We start from the raw sequence: 7,060 nt of genomic DNA on the forward strand, positions 1-7,060 counted from the left end.
CCTCGCCAGAAGCTACAGAGCATTGGGGAGGGGAAGAACCGGGGAGAAGGGGAGAATGTGATAATGCTAGTGCTGTTTTTTTTTTTTTTTTACAGACTCCACCAGCAATTATATGAGTCAGAAAATGAAGCCACCAGATGCTTTCCAACTAATAAGGACCAAGTGGGATGGTTCTAACGTGTCCTCACAGATTTCAAAACAGGGGGAGGTACACTAAGATAATTATATCACATAGCTTACAAGATCAGACCTCAATAGCAGACTGCTAGGTTCAGACCTCTGCCTTCCAGGACAAGGTGTTATGCCTGAGAAATTGGGGTGGGGGAGGGCACATTGTATGGTGGCCCTGAAGTGACCAGAAGATGCAGACAGAGCCTGGTCCTCAAATTATAAATGGAGAAATGAGAGCATACAAATGGGTCACCTGCTGAACAGGAAGTACCTGTGAGTTATGGGACTGACCTCGGCAAAGGACAAGCCGTATTCCCAGCACTGACTCAGGTGAGGGGAATAAGACCTAAACCCTGGGAGTTTAGGAAAGGATTCAGGCCGATCCTGCTTGGAAACAATCTGGAAGAGGGGGAACAGGCCAAGCTGGAGGAAACAGTCTGGTAGGTCAAGAGGTGGGCATCCAGCTGTGGCACTTGCCAATGAAGCTCAGCAGTCAGCTTTTCATCTTGGCTCATCCTTCTGGGAGCTAATGTGCAGACTCTTCCAGGCCCAACCATCCTGTCCAACAATGCCGCCACTGCCATCTTACACTGGCCAGCAGCAGCCACTACTGAGTTGACTTATTTCCTCAGCAGAGAATATCTAGCAGCACATACATACCCATAGGCGCTCTCTCTCTCTCTCTCTCTCTCTCTCTCTCTCTCTCTCTCTCTCACACACACACACACACACACACACACACACACACACACACACACACATTTCCTTCTTAGTCTTCTTCCTGGAAAGATGGCTCAGTGGGCAAGAATACTTTCCACATAAGCCTGAGGACCAGAGTTCGATCCCTGGAATTCACATTAAGGTAGAAGATAAACTAATTGCACAGGTATCTTCTATCTTCCACTTGTGTTCCATAGAGCATGCAAGTCTCCACCAACTCCAGCCCATCATATTTTCACGATAACAATAAAAGAGCACATAAAGTCAAACCATTCCAAGAGTACTTAGATCACCTCTATCAGAAGCACAAACTTCACAAGTAGCATTGGGGGTACAGACACAAATGTGGGCACAGTCAATTTTTGAATCCCCAGCACTCACATCAAAAATAGAGTGTGGCAATATTTGTGTTTGTAACCCCAGTGCTTTGTGAGGCAGAGACAGGAGAATTCCTGGGGCTTGCTGGTGCCAGCCTAGCTCCCAGTCCAGTGACAGACCTTGTCTCAAGGGAGTATGGCAGAGAATGATAAGGCAGGATATACAATGTGATGCCATTCTCTGTCCTCTGAGAATACGCAGTCATGAGCAGCTGCACACACGTGTGTACATATATTGCATACACAATAAAATAAAAACCAATTCAATTTGAGAGACCAAGAGAATATTTAAATGGAACATTCTATGAGTGTGGCCCATGGAATCACAGAAGCTTGGAATCACAGAAATATTGTTCCACTAATTGTCTTCAATTTTTGTGCCCTTCTATATGAGCAAGTCATCCTGTTGAGAATGATTTCAAAGTTTAAAGACACATGCTATTCATACCACATGGCACAAAAGCATAACTATTAAAACAAGTTTTTCAGATAAAGCACTTATATGGGAGAAAAGGATTTATTTTTCTTATTGTGAAATGATTTTCCAAAGTGATTAAAGAATTTTTATAGGATATTTATGTCATGTCCCAAAGAAACTCAAGACAGATGGCTAACTGTGGTGCCTAATAGCATATGAAGTGCATGCTGACCTCAGGCTCTTTCACCATGACAAGGACCTGTTATCATGTCCTGGCTCTTCTCACTTTAACCTCTTCAAGCCCTGAGCTTTGCTTTCCTTCCCCCAGCTTCTGATTCTTATATAATCCTGCCATTTTTAGCCACATGCTCTTTTTTACCTCTTGTTTCCCTTGTCACTTTCTCCTCTCTGTTCTCTTACTCTCTTGTTCTCCTCCTTTCTCTCTTCATGGCCTGGTTCAGTCTACTGACCATGTCTAGTCTATTACTTTCTTTCCATGCTCTGGATTCTCCCAGATGAGTCTGGCTGTACTTTTTCATACTTATATTAAAAACATTCTCTTGAACCATACTTCTGAGTAGTCCTGTCCTCATTTTTGTTCAATTTTTTTCTGTCTCTGATTTTTACTAACCATTTTAAAATCTACTCCAATCCCCATCCACATTGCCATGTCCAAGCTAGATTAGTTAGCTTCCTGGAGAAAGAGTAGGTGGACTATATATGCTTCTAGAAGGTTTTCAGATCCGCTGTTTTGAGCTATGTTAAGGCAAACAATCAGAAAGACTTGGAGTCAGGATAATTTTATCCCATAACCAAGGTAGCTTTGAACTATTTTTAATGGGAAAAATAAACAACGTTTTGTTCATCATGAAAGAAAAAGTATCTTCTGCTTCTGACATACATTTTGAATCCTATTTTGAGATTCCAAAGAGAGGCAAAAGTTCACTTTATTGTAGAGCTGAAAGATAGGATTATTACTTTAATATAGTTTTATTATTGTTGTAACCAGAGGGTGGCTATATTAACATACTATTACTATTACCTATATTATATATCTGTTCTCTTTAGGTGATACATAAAATATCTTGAGAAAAAAATCACCTTTTAATTAACAAATACTGTACAGGGCAAAGATTTATTAATTTTAAGTTTGCTGATTTTTTTTCACAGTTTCTAATTATGATACCAACCGGTATTATCTTTTGATGTGTATTTTGAAGATGAAGTGCCTGATAAAAGGCAAGAAAGCCATAGAATAAGATACTATAAAATCTATTTCTACCCTGAAGATAACTCCAGTCAAGTAAATGAACCAGAATTAATAAATAGTGGAAGGACTCAAGGTATCTATTTAAAAGAACAATGTGATTCTTTTGCTTCTAATTTCTTTCTTATATATTGTCTATCTTTAGCTTTTTTGAAAGGCCCCATGCTAATACTTTGACATCTCAGTTATGGGCAATAATGAATGTAAACATGAAGTTAGCCTTTAGTTCACAATATTGACTTAGCATATTTCTGCCACTTATAACTCAACATTGGTCATTTCTTTCCTCTCTCTGCAATATTAAATATTACTATATCTAGTACACCAAAGTCTTCAAAGCTGTTGGGTTTTTTTGGTATCACTGCATCACCTCGCTGCATCATCCAGGATGCTATTTCTTCTTCTTTCTTGGACTGCCATTTGTGTCATTCTGGCTCTCCTCACCTACTACTGACACTATGGAAATTATCATGACCTTGTTGTTTGTTTGACTGTGCCAGTTAGCTTTAACATTGCTATGAGCAGTTTCTGATAGAAACATTTTAAGGGAGATGATATCTGTTTTGCTCATTGTTTCAGCTCAGCAGGGAGCATAGTAGGGCAGCTAACATGATGATGATCACAAAGCCTACTAGAACAGTAGAGGGGCCAGGACAAGTTCAGCCACCAATAATATGTTAAAGACCTACTTCCTCCAATTAGACCCTACTGGCAATAGTTCTCCATCCTCCAAAGTAATCCCTTCAAGTTTTAAATCCATTAATAGATTAATTCCCTCATTTGAGTCTCAGTTATCCTATTTATTAGGTCAGCACCATTCTATTCTAATCAGTGTAGAAATGCCCTCACAGATAGAACCATGAGATGTTTTTTTCTAGTTTCCTGAAGTTTCTGAGTCCGATGAAATCAACAAGATTAACCACCATAGCATCTCAACAGAGCCCCGTTCCTTCACTATGTATAATATAGGATAAACATAATAAAATCTATAGTCGTAAAGAAGCTAAGCCACAAGGAAGACCCTAGGGAAGAAGCCGAAATCTCACTCAGAAAGGCAAACAGGACAGAGATTGGAGTAGGAGAAGACAAAAACAGGACAGGAACCTCCCACAGCAGGCCTCTAAAAGACTTTACTCATCAGGGTATTGAAGGAGATACTGATACTCATAGCCAAACTTTGGGCAGAATGCAGGAAACCTTATGGAAGGAGAGGGAGACAGAAAGACCTGGAGGGGACAGGAACTCCATCTTTATCTGTGCTCCACTTCTGCTATAGATGAGAGTTAACCTCATGGTCACAGAGAAGCTTATACTAGGCATCAAAAGAGGTGACATTTCTTTTTGTGCTGTGGTTCGTCCTCTGGAATGAAACTGAATTCTGAATTCTGGATGTCAATCATGATGGTGACAGGATTGACAATTTGTCGTGTGTAAAGCAGAGCAGTACAAAAAGATGTTTGCAAAGGAAGACTCAAGTGTCTTTGATAGCTAAGTGAATGTCTTATTTCAATACTATTTTCAATAACAACATAGGAGGAATATGGTATTATTGAGTGTTTGTTTAGTGTTTGTGGAAATGACTTTCCAGGGTCTCTTATTGTGGAGCCATAATTTTTTTGGTGCAGGTTTTGTGTGTGTGTGTGTGTGTGTGTGTGTGTGTGTGTTTGGTCTTTTGGAGTATTGCCAACTGTAATATTTCAGACTTTGAAGCTTTTCTCTCTTACTACAATATCTACCACTTTTCCTTTCCTCATTTCCCCATAGGGAACCTACCATTCTGTTTTTGATTCTCAGCAAAACATATATACATGTCTTTTTGTTCTCTTTGCTGTTGTTCAAATTTATACTACTTTCATTGCTTGATTATAGGAATGGGACAGCTGTCTATTATGGAATTTGTGTCTAAAATTTCCATTCCACTCATTATCTGTTCTATATGTGGCATCTTAGATTGATAATACCTTGAAATATTGATGGCCTCCAAGAAGCATGTAGACAGACTCTCCCATAGAGCACCAAAAAGAAGACTCATTTGACAAATTAAAATGAATGAATCACATAATACTTTAAAAGAATTTAAAATGTTTATTGAGAATTGACAATATAGCTTAGTTATAAAGCCCTTGCCCATAACATTAAAGGTGCTGGCTTCCATCATGCACACTACAAAATCAAACCAACTAACTAAACAAACAGACGGTTTGTTTAGTTAAATGCAGTGAATATCAGGGGAAAAGAGACACTTTGAATCAAGTTTAAATGGAAGAAAAGTAAACTGCCTGAGTCCTGGGGGTAGACATTAGCTCTCCCACCCTGCTTTGTAAACTTTGATAGCAAGTGGTGTGATCTGGAGACCAATATTGATGGTTAAACAAGGAGAATCACAGGCAGGAGGAGCTTTGAGCCAAAGGTCCTCACTTACTCAGATGGATCAATACTGACGAGTGTGCTTGGCCACAGATGTAGCTCATCAGTAGTCCTACTGAATAGTAATAGGTTTTGTTTATGTTTCTTGGGCACAGTGCCCTTGTGGCTGGAATGGATGTCACCAAAGAATGAGTGGCTGAATTAAGTTCTCGTGAATATTGAGTGCTCATGAAATTTTTAATGATACATATTTAGTGTACATGAATATTTAGAGCCCAGGTGCCTCATATATATTTAATATTGACTGAAAATTATGTTTTAGTCCTTAAATCCTTCCTTTCTATATTTGACACATATATTTCATACTACTTTCTTATTGTTATGATTTCTCTCCATCTTGAATAAAATTTGTGCTTACTAATTACTTATTTAGGCTTAACATCCCTATAATGATTGACCATGATGAATTTAAAGAGGAAATTGGGGTGGGTACAGTGGCTTTTGAAAAAAAATCAAGTCATTTTTTACTTGATAGGGTAGCTTTATTGTATCTGGTATATGGGATGATGAATTTGGAGCCAGATAGTATTGACTAGAAGTAATTGTTGAATACCTATCATTGTAAAGTCCAAGAGTGGAGGATAGAACAAGATGAAGTTTATTGCTGTGTTGTTTTGGGAGGCATGGCATCTTTAAAGGAATGTTTAGATATCTGTATGGTGATACCACCAGGCAGTGAGAACCTTTTAAGGAAAACTAAAATCAAAATTAGAAACATGGAGTGGGATTCAGGCACCGAGATTGTAACCAGAACCAGCCTGTTTCTTTTTTCTGAAGGTAAGCAGGCCCATTACTCTGTATTTCAGCTCTTGCACTATCTCTTCCCTGGCCAGTACCAATGACTGCATGCTTAATCCTTTAAGAAATAAAGATACCTTAACATTAAAGAAAAAAAAAAGGTTTTCACAGACATTAAGGTTAAAATGAGACATGTTTTATTGTGAAGGGACAAGATGTTTAAGGCTCTTAGGGATTTTTTTTTTAAACGTAAGAATGTTTTTAAAAATCAGCAAAGCCAGCTGTGGTGGCACACACATTTTAATCCTAGCACTCAGGAGACTAAGACAGAGGATCTTTGTGAGTTCAAGGCCAACCTGGACTATGTAGTCTGCTTTACGACAACCAGGACTCTGTAAAGAGACCTTCTTTCAAGTAAACAAATGTACTATCTGGTTTTGTGTGTCAACCTAACACAAGCTAGAATCATTAGAGTGGAGGCAAGCCAGTAAGCAACACCTCTCCATGGCCTCTATATAAGCTCCTGTCTCCAGGGGTCTGCCCTTGTTTGAGTTCTTGATTTGGTGATGACCAGCAATATAGAAGTGTAAGCTGAATAACCTCTTTCCTCCCTAATTACCTCTTTGATCATTGTGATTTATCACAGCAATAGAAACCTTAATTAAGAATTAAGATAACAACAACAACAAAAACACTAAGCTGCTACAAACATGGTTGAGCAAATGTACTTGTGTACTTGACCATCTTTTGGATATATGCCTAGAAGTGGTATAGCTGGATCTTGAGGAAGCACTATTCCTAATTGTCTGAGAAAGCACCAGATTGATTTCCAAAGCGGTTGTACAAGTTTACATTCCCACTAGCAATGGAGGAGGGTTTCCCTTTCTCCACATTTTCTCCAGCATGTGTTGTCACTTAGAGTTTTTGATCTTAGCCATTCTG

Source organism: Meriones unguiculatus, chromosome X (assembly GCF_030254825.1).
Source record: "Meriones unguiculatus strain TT.TT164.6M chromosome X, Bangor_MerUng_6.1, whole genome shotgun sequence".
NCBI lineage: Eukaryota > Metazoa > Chordata > Mammalia > Rodentia > Muridae > Meriones > Meriones unguiculatus.